At 29.1% G+C, this 19,763-nt stretch overlaps 1 long non-coding RNA gene across 1 annotated transcript; it reads right to left on the bottom strand.

The window, feature by feature from the left end:
- Window positions 1-13,834: 13,834 nt before the first annotated feature.
- On the bottom strand, window positions 13,835-14,364 carry LOC129907717 (uncharacterized). Its single transcript, XR_008771136.1, has 2 exons — window positions 14,134-14,364; window positions 13,835-14,080 (listed from the first exon to the last, which is right to left on the bottom strand). It is a non-coding gene; the product is annotated as an uncharacterized LOC129907717 (long non-coding RNA).
- Between the last annotated feature and the right edge of the window lie 5,399 nt (window positions 14,365-19,763).

The following is a 19,763-nucleotide window of genomic DNA, read 5'->3' as shown; positions in this document are numbered from 1 at the left end:
TCTTAAATATTCTAATTAAAACAGAATTGAAAAAATGTTTCAAACAGGTTTCTTTTCGATCTTTTTGAAAAAAAAGTTAAAACAGTCTTTTAAAATAAAAATTTTATGTATAAAACATTTTTAACGTTAAAATTATATACAAAATTGAAATCGAAAAAATGGAATCTACTGTTATTTTGTTCTGATCTGAGGTCCTAACTTCGAAAATATTGAAATAAGATGTGCAACAGTTTGGAAAAAAAAATTAAAACAACTTTTTAAACCTGGGACAACTTTCAAAAATTCATTTAAAAAAAAGGGCTTGGTGAAAGATGAAAAGACCCTAATTTTTTGAAAAATGAGGGAATCGAAAAAAACTTAGATCGAAAAAAATAATTAAAATTAAAAGGTGCTTTCTTACTCAATTTTAAAACGCTCTGTTTTCTTTTAGTAATGATTAAGGATATTTATTCAAAATCAAGATACCTACAAGCCGTAATTTCATATCATTTATGATGTAAATGGAGAGATTAATGTATTACGCTTTTAAACTTTTAATTGGTTATTCTAATTAAAGTTAAATAATATTTCCGGTAATTGTAATGAATGACAATAATTGATCAAAACTTTGTCAAAGAGGCCTATTGTAGAGTAAGAATTTAAGTAGTACTTCAACTTTACCATTAAAACCATTTAAGTTCCTCATGGTTGATTTTGGCTTTTATGTGGCTTGAAACTTTATTACAGGATGTTAGACAATAATCCCAAAACACAAAACTGAATTACTAATTGGTATTGATTAAAATGCTGCTTTCCGACCTAAATTATGTCATTCGATACATTTTGATTATAGACTTTGAACGTATCTATATTTGGCAAACACAATACAAAACCTCTCTCTTTTTTGTGGCATCTCTTGGTCCGCATGATAAAGGACTCTTATAGTAAATATAATACTGTCTTATATGAAAATGTTGATTAATTGTGTGAATGTTGTGATTTTAGGGGGAAGTGTAGAGTGATCCTTTTGAGGAAGACAAGTAAGGTACTTGGAAAATCCAATGCACAATAATTATAACATTTCAATGTCATTTGGTCAAGTGGTTTTATATGGTTCGATGAAGATGTCAGTCAGTTAGTGAGTCAATCAATTATTTTATTATTGGTACTGCAACAATTTAATTGAAATTTGCAAATATTTTGGTATAATTTCAGGTGCATTCATGTGGAATTCAATATTGAGGTTTCATTTATTTGAAATATGGAGATTTTATTTTGAAAACCCTCAGCATGAAGCAGTTTCTCATAGGAAAAACACTTTAAAGGGTGTAACTTGAGTATTTAAGTAAAAAATCTATTATGAGAATATAAATTTAGTCGAAGTTACGTACTCTCAGTAAAACACTTAGTAAATAACACTTGAGGATATCCATTTCAGTATTTTAAATACAAAAGACTCTTGAAATTTCTTCTAAGGTGTTCTTGCATCTATGTTGTATACAGATACACTCAAATATTTATGTATTCAACATTCAGTGTAGGTACAATAGCTTGAAGTAAAAAGATTTATGTACTTATCCTTGTGGCATCAGGACAAAAAAGAAAATAAATATTCCTTTCCTTAGTAAAGTTTCTAAGTGAATATTTGCCCAGAAAATATTTACTTGTTTGGTGCACTCTCTTATGAATAAATATTAGTCATTTTGATTTGTTTAGAGAACGACAATGAAGGTGAAAAGTGAATGATGTTTTCCGAATTTGGACAGGTTTCTTTAAGAGATATGTAACTCTCAAGTTGGAATAATTATGATTAATAGTTCCTGTCATTCAAAAATGAAATAAGCTTATTATTCTCATCCTAACAGTGATTTTTTGAAGTGAAAACTTCTTTAGTATAGTAGTGATTTGAAACAAGATGAAACGAAAACGCGACACGACTTCAACTTGTTATAACTTTTTTGTTTTAATAGATAGATAAATGAAATTTGTATTGTAGATAGGTAATTAAATAAATTATAATTGTACAAAATTTCAATTAATTTTATATTCAAAATTCGGAGATAACGGTAAAAAGATGTTCTTTTCCAACACACGTTATATCTTTTGATCTAGTGCACATACAAATTTGATTTAACTTTAATACGCATGCTGATAACATAACCTTTTATTTGATATATCACACATAACGGTACGTGCTCTACAAGTTAAAAATAACTCAAAACACCTGTGGAGATCTGTTGGCGATGACCAGCTACCAGTGTAGGAAGTACCGTAATCTCAGTCTGGAAACTCGACATGGTTGACTTTAAAAAAATTCTAATTTCTCTTGTAGACATCTTTGAAATAAGATTTATACATCATTATACAAGGTGAAACAATAAGCTTTCACATGGTATAAAATTTTGTATAGGTTGTCAAACAAAAAAATTGATTTAATAGCATGAGGACATAAAAATAAATGTTTTTTTTTGCTTTTTGGATGAAATTTCATCGAGTTTAAAAAATTCTAGCTCTTTTTGTAGATGTCTCATACAACTGATCGATATATATATTTTGAGCTAAGACAATAAGCTTTCAGATGGTGTAAAAAATTTTACAGGTTGTTAGGGAAAAAAATGGATTTAATAGTGTGAGAATATAAAAATACGTGTTTTTTCGCTTTTTTTGATGGAAATTGATCCAGTTCAAAAAATTCTAGCTCTTTTTATAGATGTCTCATAGACCTGATCGATATATATATTTTGAGCTCTTCAGATGGTATAACATTTTATAGGTTGTAAGGGAAAAAATGCATTTAATAGCGTGAGAAGATAAAATTACGTTTTTTTTTCGCTTTTTCTGTTTTCAATAAATTATTTTTATACTTTTTGCGCATTGTAAAAATTTTAGTATGGCTTTATTCTTTAGGAAAATTTTGTAAACTTTTTAATGGTTTAATTTTTTTTTTTAAATGATTTTTTAAGGTTTCACTTCTACCACGTGTGAATTGCACACATGATTTTTTTTTTAATTCATATATCTTATGTAAATAAAGTGTTTTTAAAATGAATTAAGGCAAGCTTAAAAAAGTTTTTGTTTAGTTTCAAATTATTTTTCCAACAATTTTTTTTACAAAAAAAAGTACACTTACCACTATCCACAAGTTTGGAACACATTCTGTTTAGCTCATAGTGAAATACCTATAGCTAGGTAGAAAATGTGTGTCAATATAAGAAAAATACGCTAACGACATTTTTCCGTTATTTGACTTTTGTAGTAATATTTACCGAATTAAAAAAAAAAAACTTTCCGCCCGCTCAGGTGGTGATAATGTGAAAATACTACAGTGCATTTATACTTTCTTTAAAAAATACGAGCTTAATTTCGAAAAGCCGAAAACCACATTTAGCACAAATGCACCTATTGTATGTAATTTGAGTATTTTTGAGTCTAGAAAATCAAATCAAATTGGTAGCAAATCAAATTTCCTACAAAATAAATACAGCATTTTTTCCCTTTTTACTTGCGATATAGGTACTATAGGGCAAGTTTAGGATTCGTAAAAAAAATCGAACTCGAGATAACAATTTTACATGACATTACGATGATGGAGACTGCCAAAAAAGTGGGTCCGGCAATTCTGTCTGTCTGTCTGTCTGTCTGTCTGTCTGTCTGTCTGTCTGTCTGTCTGTCTGTCTGTCTGTGTGTCTGTCTCTATCTGGAGCTGCAGCCTAAACGAGTGAAGTGATTTTCTTCAAACTTGGTAGTTAGCAGTTTTTGGTGATTCCCTAGAGGTTAAATTGAAATTTTTTTTTTATGACCAAAACTAACGGTACCTGCCATATAACGGAAATAGAAAAGGTAATTTTTTTCAAAAACGGCTCTAACGATTTTGATTAAAATTTTTGTGTGTAGTACTACACATAAGGGCCAACTTTTTAAATAAAAAAAATATTTTTTGGACCGTTATTAACGGTACCTGTCATAGAACGGTTTTTTTCGTTTCTGAATATCTCGTACAAAATTAACCCGATTTAAATGAAAATTTTTATACAAAAGTGTGTAAGTAAAGAAAATATTAAAATTTTAGAAAATTTTAGAAAAACGCATTTTTGGTTTTTTAAAAAATATTTCAAATTTTTTTTTTGAAAAATCAATTTTTTGAAAACGGATCAATGAAAAATTTTGAAATTTAGTTTTTATGTGTAAATTAATTATTTCTTCAAAATGGCATACCAACTTTTTTTTTGAAAAATGTTAAAAAATTTTTATACAGGGTGTCCCAAAAGTAATGGATCAAACGAAGTATGCTGATAGGGGATCTTAAGGGCTCTCAGAATTTGGTAACTTGTTCATCCCAAATCCTTACGGTTTTCAATTTAATGCAATATTTGTGAAATTTCGAAAGATTCCTACTTGGCAACAGTATTTTGCTTCCTGCGCCCATTATTGATTTTTGTTTTTTACAATTCTTTTACTAAAACATTAACAAATAATTTGGAACAATTATTTAATCAAAATATTTTTTTTTTCCATACACCATTTCGATGAAAATTAACTAACAGTTTCAAGTTTTATAAAAAATCAATTTTTAACTTTTATTTGAGAGCAACACAACTTATAAAATTTCCATGGTGTGAGAATTTTTTATTATTTTAAAAAAAATGCGATGTTATTGTAGTTTTCAAAAATGTAAAACAGTTTCCAAAGTTGCAGTTAGATCGCAAAATATTACAATTTTAATTCAACAAAACAGGGTTTTTCAAAGAAAAAATACAAACAAAAATAGAGGCTTTTGTTCAAAAAAAAATAAACAAATAACAGTTCGAGAAAATTTGTTTATTTTTGGTTGTTTTTTGTTCTGAAAAACCCTGTTTTGTTGAATTCAAATTGTAATATTTTGCGATCTAACTGCAACTTTGGAAACTTTTATACATTTTTGAAAACTACAATAACAGGGCATCTTTTTAAAATAATAAACCATTCTCACACCATGGAAATTTTTTTTGCGGTGTTGCTCTTAAATAAAAGTTAAAAATTGATTTTTTATAAAACTTGAAACTGTTACTAAATTTGCAGCGAAATGGCTTATGGAATCAAAAATATTTTGATTAATTAATTGTTCCTAATTATTTGTCAATGTTTTAGTAAAAGAATTGTAAAAAACAAAAATCAATAATGGCAGTAGGAAGCAAAATACTGTTGCAAAGTAGGGATTCTTCAAAATTTCACTAGAATTGCATTAAATCGAAAACCGTAAGGATTTGGGATGAACAAGTTACCAAATTCTGAGAGCCCTTAAGATCCCCTATCAGCATACTTCGTTTGATCCATTACTTTTGGGACACCCTGTATATAAAAAATTATTTTTTTAAAAAACGGCTCCTACAATTTTCAAAATCTTTTTTCTAAAAATACCTTTTTATACGAGAAATAAAATGGCATATTTGTTTTTTTTTTTAAGATATTTTAAAACGGAGTTTTATTAATTATAAAAACAGATTTAATTTTTTTATACTACTTATGAAATTTCTTCAAAATATCATATTTTAAATTTCTTGAATAAAAAGCTTTAACATTATAGTTACTTTAAACATAAGAGCAAGTACGTGCGACCCCAGTCGTGCAATTTATTTCTATTGAAGTTTAAAAATTACAGTCCATTTTTTCAAGAAATGAGTTATTTTTGTATACTTTTTTTTAACTGGCCATAACTTGATGTAGGTAGAGTTTTTCACTGCAAATTATTATTTCCTTGGCACCACCAGAACCTCCACATTAAAGATCACCTGATGATTGTTACGTCATTATTGTTGTGTAATAATTTCAAGCCCTAAATTTAAGACCTCATAGTACAGGTAAAATAGGCATTTAAAAAAAAAATTACACTCATGAAACTTGGCAAAAAGTTTGCTTTTGGGATAAGAACGAAGTACAAAAAAGTCTATTAAAAAAAATTTGGGTGAAAAGGTGTTTTTTCGCGGACAAGAGGGAGGGGGTGTAGGTCAAAAATATACTGAAAAAATTGCTTGTCGAATATCATCATATGACACATGTTTTCAAGGTATTTTTTGATGCTGAATCTAATGGCATAAAAATAAAGTCAATACGATTGCTCTAAGAAAAGTTAATGCCGATTAAAAACAAGGGTGCTTGTTTTTTGACTTCAACAAGTAAAATATAATCGAAACCCATGTGAAAAACATGCTACACTGATAAAATTCCGGATGAAGGTTTTAGAAGGATTCATAAAGTTCTTAAAATTATTTTTGGTTAAAATGTGTTTTTTTTGATACGTTAAGTTGTGTGTGAGGAAGGTATCATAACAGCTGACTTAAATTTTATTAATTTTAAAAACTTGGTGTAAATGTTTTGGTTGGTAAAAGAATTAAGAATCTATAAAGTGTACAAAATTATCTTGAGTAAAAGGGTGTTTTTTTTTTTTAATGATGAAATTCGGTAAATTAGTACCACAAAAACTAGGAAAAAATTGTTACACCAATGAAAATTGGTAAAAATATTTCATTTATAACAGAAACCAAGAACCCGAAGTCTATACAAAAATTTTAGGTTAAAGGGTGTTTTTTTGGGAAATAGGGAAAAATCCGCGATAAGTCCGATAAAATCAATGGTATAAATGGTACCCTTACGAAATTCATTAAATATGTTCTCTTTCCCATGGGAACTACGAATAATGTAAGTCTATACATTTTTTTTATGTGAAAGGGTGTTTTTTTTAGAAGTAAAGATTAGGTTAAATTTATAATTGTTGATAAAAATTTAAGTTAAAACAACAGTTTTTATTTATTTTTAAATAAATATAACAGAAAAACATAAAAAGTATGTTTTTCAATTATTGCGAAATGATTTATTTTAGCGTTAGCAAATCAAGGATCACCCTTATCTACTCCTGTCGAGAAAATCACGGATCAAATACTCGTTCGAATCCAAACCTTAACGACCATTTTCGCTGGACTTATGTCGTTTCTGAAATAAAACTTTTGTTGGAAAAACTTTTGTTTTTATCTAGCTATAGCTTTTGAACCCTGCTTCTGATTTTAATTAATAAAACAACAGTAGATAGAGTAAATCTTGTGATGTATAATTTTAAAGCTTGCGTGGCATGATAGCTGCCAAAATAATTTAAAACTGGTAAAATGGCATACCTATATTCAACAGTAAAAAACGCTGACACTGCGAGAAATCTGGCTATACAACTTTTGAACCCTGAGTTCAATTTTAATTAATTTAATATATATAAATAGAGTAATTCCTTACCTTTTAATAGATGTATAACAAAAGGGTGTGCGTGTCAATATTGCTGAAAAAATAATTTAAAACTGGTAAAAAGTCGTGTATTTAACAGTAAAAATTGTTGCCACCTCGTGAAATCTTTCCATATATTTTGAACCCTTTCCTTCCAGTTTTCGTATTTTGGGGGGTCTGACATACTTAATTTTTTCCAGAAGATGAATAACTATACATAAATGAGAAATTTCCAAAAAAAACATTTTTGGGAAAAATGGACTTATGTTGTTTCTGAAATAAACGATTCAATTATACTCTTTGGTTAAATTTTTTTAACACTATAAACAATTTGATAAAATCTTGATTTGATTAAATCATCTAAATTCAATGTCTGATATAAATATAAAAAACTTCCTTCAATCTTATCCCACAATAAAACCAAACAAAGACATCAAAATCCACTAAAATTGTCAAGATATTCTTTTATTACTTGTACATCTTGTACATCGTGCGAATTCGACAAAATGCCACCCACAACAGTGTTTTTGATGAATAATATAATTTTAAAATTAACATTCACCAGCGCGCTACAATAAACTTAAGGTATGCCAGGTACAAGTAAATTACATAATAAATCTACACAGCTAAAGACGCATAGCAAAGACAAATCTTTTGTTGTAAATCTCTGGGTTATTAAATCGAAGGAGTCGCACTTCACGTCTCTGTCTTGAATTTGAAAAGAGACCCTTGGCCTTAACTAAAGTGCTTTTGTGTCTTGATTAAATATTAAATGCAAGTAATACAAAATGACAATAAATGTTTGAGTAGAAAAGCAGCTGGTGAAAACATATAAAATTCTGGGATTAATTTTTGGAGAACCACTTCGTGTCGGGAAAACTTTGAATTGATAAATAAAATTTGTCTTTTATAACCGAACATTGAATTTTGGCCAAAATCACGAGGTGTGTTAATTTTAGTTTGCCATTAAATTTTTAATTTTTATTATAGAGGAAATGGACCAAGTTAATTCTGTAAGCATAGTCATAAGACTGTAATAAAATACAAATTAGATATAAATGGTTTTCTATTGTACACAATATTAACAAGAAAATAGATTATCAATTAGTGTTTATTGGTTTACAAAAATACATCAATAAATTTTCGGAAAAAAATGAAATTTTACTTCCAAGTCTAAAAGAAATTCAATTTCTTGAGAACATTTTTGAATGATTTTTTTCCTGGAATCCTGCTTAGCAAAAAATCTTTTTCTGAGAAGAAAATTTCACTTAAAACCTTTTCCCCTTAAAATAAAGATCTCCAATGTCTCATGGTCATAATTCATAAGAAAAACGAAAATTAGAAAAAAAAAAAAATAAACGCAATTTTTTAAGAATTTCCAAATTGGGATCTATACCCAAAAGTCCTTCCTGCTGGCTACACTTTTTGTCCCTAATCATCATTTAAAAGATTCTCAGATTTCATCATACATACAACATAATTCCAAAATGTTATTTCCCTTAAGTTAGATGGCAGGCATATACTTTATTTGAATCCCTATACAATTTCGCATCATTAATTTCAACAACAACAACATTTTGCCAAATTATCTACCGGATATTTAGGTTGTTGTCAAGACACAAAATACTGATAAATGAGTTACACTCTGTCATCTTCCCGAAATAGCTTATATCATTTCCGTGGTTAGAGAGGGATTCATGGCCAGAAATGAGCATCCATTAGACCCATAAGTATACCCACACAGGCAGGATGTTGTTTTTCTCAAGACGATGTCATCTCAGGAAGGATGAATAAAAAAACATGAGAACAAAATTTGCCTTACATTCAAATCAGTGAAAATGATGGTTATTATTAACGTAAGGTATATTGTTCTTAAATATGCTTTATGTATTATGTATTTAAAACTAAAACTCAAGAAAATTGTAGAATTATTCAAAGTTCTTTATTAAGTAAAAAAAAATATTCATATAGTTTTTTTTTTCATGGCTAATGATTTATTAATTTTATCTCCTAATCTAAGAGGCAAAAAAAGGTGTGTAAAGATTAAGTTAAGGTAACAGCCTGGCATGAGTTCAATAACTTTTTTTTTTAACTTAGAGCTTAACAAATAGTTTCAGGTTTTTACAAGTTTCTCTTTTAGCCATCTTTCTTAAATTTATGATTTTGAAGATAAAAAAAAAATAGTGATAATTTTTAATAAGGTTTTCCTAAAAAAGTTGCGCATACACCACAGTGACCAGCGGTGATTTACATCGCTGTCACTTGAGTAAAGAAAAATCTTGTCTTGAGGAAAATTTTTTCTCTAACTCGAAAATTTTACTGATTTGAATTAACTGTCATAAATAAAATGCACGACTGGGGTCGCACGTACTTGCTCTTGCAGTTTAAAACACTTTTATGTTAGTTTACTTGTAGATTTTAAGAGCGGCCTCTTTATAAAATTAAAGAAATTTTGTTGATTTTGGGGAAGAGCCGACATTTAGGGCAAAATTTTGTTAAATGAAAAAAAAATGATTTTTTATTTGACTTTTTTTGAAAAAAATAAAAAACAGTTTTATTGCAATTGCTTTGAATATAACGTTTGTAAAGTTTAATCAAAATCGTTTGGGCCATTTTCGAGTTATTTGGTATAATTTGAAAAATTTGTATGGGAGGTACACTTTTTTTACTTTTTTGAGAAAAACTAAAAATGCAGTTTTGTTGCAATTGCTTTAAATATTACGTCTGCAAAGTTTAATCAAAATCGTTAGAGCCGTTTTCGAGTTATTTGGTTTGAATAGAAAAATTTGTATGGGAGGTACACTTTCTAAGCGAGATATAAAAAAACAAAAAAAAAACCAACTTTCAGAATTCCATAAAAATCATCTGTACCAAATTTGAAGAAAATCCGTCCACCCGTTTAGGCTGTGGAAACGTGTACAGATGGACGCACAACCGCACAGACGCACAGACGTACAGACGCACGGACGGAATTGCGGGACCCACTTTTTTGGAATTCTCCATCATCGTAATGTTGGTTTTGATTAAAACCTCAACATTTTTTTTCGACACGAAACCAATACTTGCCCTATAGAGCAAGTAAAAAACATTTTTTTTAATAATTCGTAAACACACTCGTCGAATTCGTAGTTCCACTCGTAAAAATCAAACAAATATTCGCGATTCACTTATTTTATTATAAAATTAGTGCAAAGTTTAATTGTTAAAGCCTAGTATACACAGAGAAAAATAGACCACATAAAATAGAACAAAAACAATAAGATTTCTCTATGGTTTTCATCCAAGAAGGAAACCTTATTAAAACAATCGGGTTTTCCTTATTGTTTTAAAATCTGCAAAAATATAAAAAAAAACGATGACCAGGCTGGGAATCGAACTGGAGACTTCAAATCATTAGTCGCCCACCTTACCACCTGAACCAACCTGCCATGAAAATATTGATCGCGATTTTCGTTCTAGTGCTAAGTTGCAAAAAAAATCAACTTTTCAGTCAAATTTTAATAAGATTTTCTCTATAAAAATAATAAGAAATCTCCTTAAAAAAAACCTTATTAATCGTTGATTTTAATAAGATTTCCTTATGAAATGTATGGACGGTAAAACAATATGGCAATCTGTTAGTTTTTAGCGGGTCATATTTTTCTCTGTGTACGCAGCTGAAGCGAAACGAAAAATTTTGAAGTCTCCAAATTCAACAGTGGACATGTTAACGAAAAAATTCCATCGGATATTATAGCAAAGTATAAAAATAATAAAAATACAAATACAAAAATTCAAGAAAAAACATCAAAAAATAAGTTTTAAAGCAAAAACAAAACAAATTCTTTCAAGATTTCGTTAAAAGATCGTTAATTTTGTTAATTTTTTCATTTAAAAAAAATCGAAAAAATATAATTTTTTTTTATTCCATCACTTTTTTTATATGACAACCTACAATAAATTTTATACCATCTGAAGCTTATTGTTTATATCGACCATGTCTATACAACATCTACAAAAAGAGCTAGAATTTTTTTAACCCAATTAGTTTTCATAAAAAAAGCAAACCAATCAATCTCTTTTCTCTTCTAACGCCATTAAATCCATTTTTTAAAAGTCAACCTATAATAAATTTTATATCATTATTAATTCACCTTTTATATGACGCTTCAATCATATTTCTACTATGCCTACAAAAAAAGTAAGAATTTTTTAAAGCCAACCATGTCGAAATTTCAAACTGAGATTACGGTACTTCCTCTACTGCTGGCTGGTCATCGGCAACAAACCTTCACAGGTGTTTTGAGGTATTTTTCAAGTTTTTCAATTAAAGATTATATAACTTGTAGAGCACGTACCGTTATGTGTGGTATATTTAATGAAAGGTAATATTATCAGCATGAGTATTAAAGTTAAATAAATTTGTTTTGTGCTCTAGATCAAAAGATATAACGTGTTTAGAAAAAGAACATCTTTTCACCGTTATCTTAGAGTTTTGAATATGAAATCAATTGAAATTTTGCACAATCATAATTTATTTAATTACCTGTCTACTGTATAAATTTCATTCATCTATCTATTAAAACAAAAAAGTTATGATCAATTGATTTTTCGTGTCGCTTTTTCGTTTCATCTTGTTTTAAATCACTATAATACTAAAGATGTTTTCACTTCTAAAACTTAAGTGTTTCTTCAAGTAAAAAAGCCTCCTCAGTGTGTTATACGGTGTTATCTCCCGGTTAAGATCTAAAAATTGTCTTCCCCGATCTTTTGTTCATTGTTCTTCGGCCAATGAAGTTTTTGGTGAGAGAATGGAATTTTCAACTCCAGGCTTTTGTGGGTCAATCTGGGATTTTAAGTGAATTTCTCAAAATGTACGCTATAGAAAAAAGTTGTTATGGAATATTGATATAGAGATACGCAACTGTCTACTAGATGTTGTATCTAAATGTTATATTACTTTATAGATAAAAAAGTGTTATGTTGAATCTTAATACAAATTAAACGTTAAAATAATTTTTTTTTTCTGTGTTAGTAAGGAGATAAGTTATACTATTGCACAATATTTTATGATAAAATTAAATGCTTACTAAAGTTTAAACTCATATCTAATTGAATCTGTTAAAAAAAAATGCAACTAAGTGCAACTTCGAGACATTTGCCCCTTTTAAACGCTTTTCGGTTTTTAAAAATGCTTACCTTATTTCATGCGTCCATATTTCAAGTTTTATGTTTAAGATTCCACTTCTTGAACTACAAAACCTGATCCCTTCTAATTTTTCCAAAATTTTAAGACCTTGGCGATACCATTAAAAAAAAACTCCGTTTTAACAAACCATTTGGGTTTATTTTGAAATTTTTTGTTTGATCAATAATTGGTTTTGAAAGAAAAATGTTTTCATTGAAATTAACAGTTTTTACCGGAAAAATATTTTGTTCCGCGTAAAACTGGCAAATACCCCTATGTGCATCTTTAGATTCATCATATCAAACTTATTGAATGACCGTTTACTTGACTTTTTTATCTTTAACCGTTAAAGATTATTCTCATCAGATTTCTTGCTATTTCAAATGTTTATTCCGACTGTTCTATGTATTAACCGGAACTGAACAATACATGGACATTATTCTGTAAAATGTCTCGTTATTCAATTAAAGTTCTTGGAAAACTCACTTACCATATTGTAATGTTTTCATTGCGAACAGAATGGTTATTGTCTTGAAATTAGTTGAATAATGAAGAGATATTTAGAATATACCTACCTAAATAATTTTGAGTAATATTTTTTTTGTTTTTCCTAAATAAACATTTTACTTTGTAAGAAATTTTCTCATTTGGTCTTTTGTGAAGGTTAAACTAAATGAAGTCATTGCCTCTTGCAATAAAAAAATCTACGAAATTAATATGTCAGGTATTCTAATTGTTTGGTTTTTGAGGTTTCACAATAAAAGAACCAACAAAAATCTCCATAAAATACACCACACTTTTCGTAAAAATATTTATACAAAACAAAATACTTATTGCACCGAGACGATGAAAATAAAGAAATATTCAAACAATGTGAAATGAACTGATGTTCAATGAACTCAATTAAAAAAAGTATTGTTTTGTTTAAATTATTATTTTTAAACAATTTTGTGGTTGTTTTTTTTTTATATTTTGTATGATTTCCAGAAGCATTATTAATAAATCGATGACTGAGCCATCTTCTTCTTGTTTTTTGATAACTCAATTTTTAAGGAGCTAATATTAAGTATTTTTTTATATTTTGTTTTCGAACCTCGATTTTTAAGATTTAACATAAAATATCACAAGGATTTTTTTTTTTTCATTTTCACAGATTTTTTTCAAGACTCTTTGATTTAGAAAATGTAAACACATTGTATGCAAATTGTTTTTGTGAATACATCCTTGAAAGGATTTTTTTCTGAATATATAGGCAAAAAGGTATAATAGCCGATGAGAGTAATATCCAAAGAACCTTATACTCGTAAGTATGAATGTCACGATTTCTTCTTTTGATGATGTTTTCTACGCCAATAGAATCAGTCAGTCAGTCATGACACTCAATCGTGCATTTGATTTTTTTTTTTTTTCTTACTTTGAAAGAGAGTCCTAGTTTTTCTGCTATTTATCTTCTAAGCTCTACATAAACTCTGAATTTATTTAATACATAAAAAATAACTTGTCTGTTGGAAGTTTCTTTGAGAACTGTGTTATATTCATGGTGGTGCTATAGGATTTCGTGAACATTCACTTTAATTCAAGTTGAGTAGGTGGATATTCAGCATTCGCACGATTTCAAAGATATCCACTTCATAGAGTCAATTCTGTAAGGATGAATAAATCCTTTTTTTTTTCAAACATTATCTGTGCCTTTAAGAAGGATTGATGTAGAGAAAATTGTATTCATTATTCAACTCACACACATTTCGATTCATCTGGAAGAAACATAGAACCCTTTTTTCAATACAATGCTTTTGAGGACCTCTATATCCTCGTTTTCTATATTCGTTGACAATATCTCTGAACAATGCAAACAAATTTGTTTTTGTACAAAACGTGCGAGAGTATACGTATCACCAACTGCTTCAACTTTTCAATAAATTAAATCCATCAAAACAGTAATCAAACCGAAGCGACTTGTCAAGTTCAGTCAAGCGTTTTCTTCAAGGAGGTACTCAATTTCGTTTTTCGTTTGGTAGTTTTTTTTTTTTTTGTGTTCTTTGTGTCCCATATAAGTGTTTTTTTGAATTTGCCTTTGAAAAATGGGAATACCAAACGATATAGCGCATTCCTTCGACACCTCCATCACAATCCTCAACACAACTCAATAGAATCACCCCAATTTTCAAATCAAAAACGGGTAACGCAACGCCAATTCGTGTTGCCAGAAAGTGTAAAATGGTGAAAGTGGAAATTCTCAGTTCTTCAGACCAGTTGAAAAAGGTAATTGGGGAAGGAAATTCAATTTTACGATAACGACGATAGAGAATTGAGTTTGAAGTCTTTTTAAAGCTCTGAGTTTATGTATCTATACTTTTGTGGTTCTAGGACGTGTGTGTGTTGGTAGTAGAGAAATGGTAAATAAGTCAAATGTTGAACAACAGGTGTGAAAATTCTAAAACTTGAAAATATTCGTATTTGGAACACACATTCAGTTAGTTTTCATTACATTTCATTTATAAGGCAGATAAGATTTTTGAGTTAAGTTTTAAAAATATTTAATTCCACGTAGTGCCACTCGGAATTTAAACTAAGACGAACGTTGGATTCGGAATCGTGATACCTGAGTTACCTCTTTTGGAAGATAGACCTTATGATAAAATCACCGCACGGATTCATTCACCGGATCCAGGTTTAATGACTGAGCTAGCAAGAAGCATGGAAATTGAATGCAATAGATTCCACCGTTTCGATATTCCCAAATCGACTGAAAGAACTTATATGTTGAAAAGACAACCTATTCTGGAACCTTAGAACTTTCGAAATTTTCTTCAATACAAGGAACGGATCCAAAAGATAAATAAGATAATTGTCAGATTATCATCAACAATGCTAAACACAACCTATGAAAGCCTATCATGGTCCCGAATATGAGCAGACAAATCAAAATGAACATGAAAGCCTAAAGATTGAGGTCCAAAAAGAAATGTTGACTTTCCGAAAGTTCTATGAATGTACATTTTACCTACATTACATGTGTATAATGTATGTTTGTTGAGGAAGAAAATGGCACAATTATTTCGAGTGTTTTCGAGTCGCACAATACAACCCCAAAAACATAACATCCATTAATTTTTGGGACTTAGGTATGTCCCAAATTAATGGGAAACAAAATAAAAAGTTTATCTTTTTCCTTAATCCAAAAGAATTAGGTCTATAAAACTGTCTATACAAAAATTTCAATTATTTGAAGCGAACGTTTTCAATTTGATCCTGATAAAATTTTTCAACACTAAAGTTCAATATTCTTTTTTATTATGAAAACACTTTCCATGAAATTAAATCAAAATACTCTTATATTTTGGCAAGGGGTTTATATTGATTATATTCAAAAATACAAGAAAATGTAACTAAGTGCATTAGCCTGTCCACTGTAAACTTTAGTCTTTCAACCAAAACATTTTTCTGGACTTTGATCCGAAGATATTTGCTTCCGAGTATGGGATTGATAATACCTGCCTATGTGTGTTTTTTTTACTACACCCGGGCTAAACGGAATTTCCTTAGGTATTTACAAAAAAAACATCCTTTCACCTGAAATGTTTTTTAAAACTGTTTAAATTCTTGGTGTCTGTGGTAAATGAAACATTTTTATCACTTTTCTGTTGATACTAATTCTGAATTTCAGCATTTCTAAGAAAAAAACATTTTTTTTAATTTTTACACAAAATCTTTTTGTAGACTGCTAAAATTCTTAGTTCTTATAATAACACTCTTTGCTTTTTTTTTACTTAAACAGGTTAATATTATCGAAACCCATGTAAAAAGCAAGATACATTGATGAAATTTGGGATGAAGGTGTAAGATAAAGCAGGGACAAAGGATTCAAAACATTTCTAAAAATATTTTTGGTGAAAGGGTGTTTTTTTGATGGGTTGAGAAAGGTATCGTAACAGCTGACATAAATTTTATTACATTACATATTAAACTAGTCTGAAGATAAATCTCCGGACTAGAAACACTGCAGCTTCGGAATCTAGGTCCATTTTGCTGATACAACACAAGACATTAATACAACACAGAAAGACAAAGAGAGAAAGAACGAGAGAAGAACATACAACACTGAACTACGTGGCACAGAGGAGGAGACATAGTTGAAAATTGTCTCATGTAATCGCACAGGTGGCTTCAGTTAAGCTGGCGATTTAGAAAAAACTTCTGAGCCGACCGCTGGGTTTGAACCCACGATGTCTGGCTCTGAAGTCATCCATCTATTCCTCTGTGCCATGGCCACCTGCGTAAATTTTATTAATTTTTTAAACTTGGTGAAAAAGTTTTGTTTCTTGTAAGATTTAAGAATCAAAGAAGTCTACAAAATTACCTTGAATGAATGAATGTTTTTTTTAAGAAATGATGAAATTTGAAATTAATACAAAAAACTGGGAAAATTTTACACCAACGAAAATCAAGAAAATCAGAAACCAAGAATCTAAGCAGTTTATACAAATATTTTAGGTGAAATGTTGTTTTTTTTTTGGAAATAAAAAAATCCGTATAAAAGTTACAAAATTAATTAAAAATGTTGTCTTTCCCATGGGAATTACTAATAAAATAAATCTATACTTTTTTATATGTGAAAGGGTGTTTTTTTTAAATGTGGAGAAAATATGTGTAATACTAGAGTAATACTAGTGGTACCCTATTGAAATTCAGCTATTATTACTTTTGAGATTAGAAACAAGAATCAAAAGTGTCCATAAGAATATCATGGTTAAAAGGGTGTTTTTTTTTTTAAGTGAAAACAAAAATGATGGGTCACCCGAATGAAATTTGGAAAAATGTTGAATTTGAGAAAGCAAGAATAAGGAGTTTTTACAATAAAAATTTAGGTGAAAGGGGGTTTGTTTTCGAAGAGATAGTAAAATCTGTCATTGGTACCAAAAAGCCAATGATTCGTGTAAAACGTCTAAGAACTTAATTATAAACCTTCAATTTGTCATCGAAACCAATAAAATAATGAATCATTGGCTTTTTGGGACCAATTACAGATTTGTACTGTCTCTTCGAAAAAACACAATTTCACCTAAATTTTTTGTATAAAAACTTTATTCTTATATCCCAAATTCAACGTTTTTATTACATTTCATTAGGGTACCCCATCATTTTTGTTTCCACTCAAAAAAAAAACACCCTTTTAACCATGATATTCTTATAGACACTTTAGACACTTGTTTCTAATCTCAAAAGTAACATTATCGTTAAATTTCCAGAGAAAAAAGACTTTCCCTAAGCGTTACAAACAAAATTAATTCCTAATTTTTTTATTAGCCCAGTACATTTATGATGTTCATATATGGGCGACCCAGCAGTTTGTACCACCCCAAATTTTGTTTGCTCATTCGATAGAGCATTGACTGAATATCATTACCCTGATTTTTCGCACTCGCGAAATTCACCTTTCGGCCGCCATCTTGGACTTTAGTATTTGTTGAATATCTCGATTTCTGTTTATCCTACATAAAAGTTGTGTATACAAGAAACGTAGGAAATTAAATAGAAAAAAAAGTTGTATAGCAGAGCTATAGAGAATTTTAAGGTGAATAATCTTATTTCGGAAGGTTTTTTCATAATTTTGATAAAAAGTGCTCAAAACTTTAAAATTGTCACTTTTTTCTGTTTTTTTTTTTACTTTGTTGGCTTGTAATTTTTTTAATATTCAGAATATCGAAAAAGTGTTCTTAACATAAAAGACGCGAAATTTAATTGCCTTCGTTTCTTGTATACACAACTTTTATGTAGGATAAATAGAAATCGAGATATTCAACAAATACTAAAATCCAAGATGGCGGCCAAAAGTGAATTTCGCGAGTGCGAAAAATCAGGGTAATGATATTCAGCCAATGTTCTATCGAATGAGCAAAAAAAATTTGGGGGTGGTACAAATTGCTGGGTCAAATTATAAATGCACTGGACCTCCAATTTTATTAAGTCAAAACCAAAATTTCATATTTTCAGCTCTAATTAATTTGTTATTTCTTTATGTAAACTTTATTATTTTTCCACTGAGGAATCTAAAATCATAATTTCATAGAATTTTGCTTCATTGCTAAACTAAGTGGAAATTAAATATGACCTTGGATACTAAAGCTTTTCAACTCCTAGTACCTATTCCCTTTATGATTTTCCATCAAAGTTATATGTGTTTCTACCTACCCTACATGTAGAAATATATTTATCACTGTCATAAAGTTTCGGGTGATTAACACCAATATTATTTTTTTTTTATTTTTATGATGCCAATTTGTCTGGGATCAAGAGACAATCATTAATAAAAAAAAATATAATGGTATTACATAGTAGGGACTCATTTCTGTTTTTCTAGACGATATAACTTAGTTAAAATGCGTCTTTTGACCCCCAAACTAAATCTTCTAAGAACAATACTTCTCACCCTAAACTTAACAGCCTTTCAATTCTATAAGCAAACAAAATAAAGTTTATTGGTTTTGTTATATATTTTTTTGTTTTTCTATTAAAAGCACGCACTTTCAATATTTCTTTAGAGATTCCTTAGAAAGAAGTTCGAAGGTATTAAAAAGGACAGTCTTATCTTTTTTCGCAAAAAAAAAACTTGGCCACGTGACAACAGCAATTCGAACTCAACACCATGATTTACTCGAAACAATTAACTTTTGTTGTCTTAGTGTTTTTTTCTTGCAACACTAAATTACTGAGAGTAAAAGTTCAAACAAGAAAACTCTTAGACCAAGTTTATGAGTGCTTTTAGCCAGGACACTTTTTAACCTTTAGGTCACCCTTCTTTGGCCTTGGTAAAATTTATAAAGGCAAAGATTTTGATTGCCAATGGATTTATCTCATTGCTCCAGATTGATGGAAACCGAACTACTATTGAGAAGGCATCCCAACTGATAGGAACATCTATTTATTATGAATTTATTGATCTTATGGAAAGGTCAATACGTCTGTATCAGAAATTTTGAATTGGAACGCAATTCATCTGTATCAACAGAAATATGATTCTTGGTAACATTTCGAAACTCAAGTTTTCGAATCTATGTATTTGAAATATACGATGGGCATTGATCATAGGTAGACCTAATAATAACCGGAAGCTATTTCGCATTCATCGAACTCCATTAAACTCATTTGTGTATCAGGAGATGATGAATTTCTCATTTCATTTCCTGTATCTAACAAAGCATTTACAAGTTCTGAAATAAAAATCTTCTGAGTCATATTTTTTTTTTTTGTATAGTTGATAAATAAAATTTTGTATGACGAAGACGATGAAAAGAAATAAATAAATTGATTTTCTTTTAATACTTCTTAAGGAAACACATCGCATTTTATTTATGAAATCAAAGTTCTTTAT

This window comes from Episyrphus balteatus, chromosome 1 (assembly GCF_945859705.1).
Source record: "Episyrphus balteatus chromosome 1, idEpiBalt1.1, whole genome shotgun sequence".
Classification (NCBI taxonomy): Eukaryota; Metazoa; Arthropoda; class Insecta; order Diptera; family Syrphidae; genus Episyrphus; species Episyrphus balteatus.
Note: the sequence above shows the minus strand (reverse complement) of the source record. Positions and strands in the feature narration are given on the sequence as shown.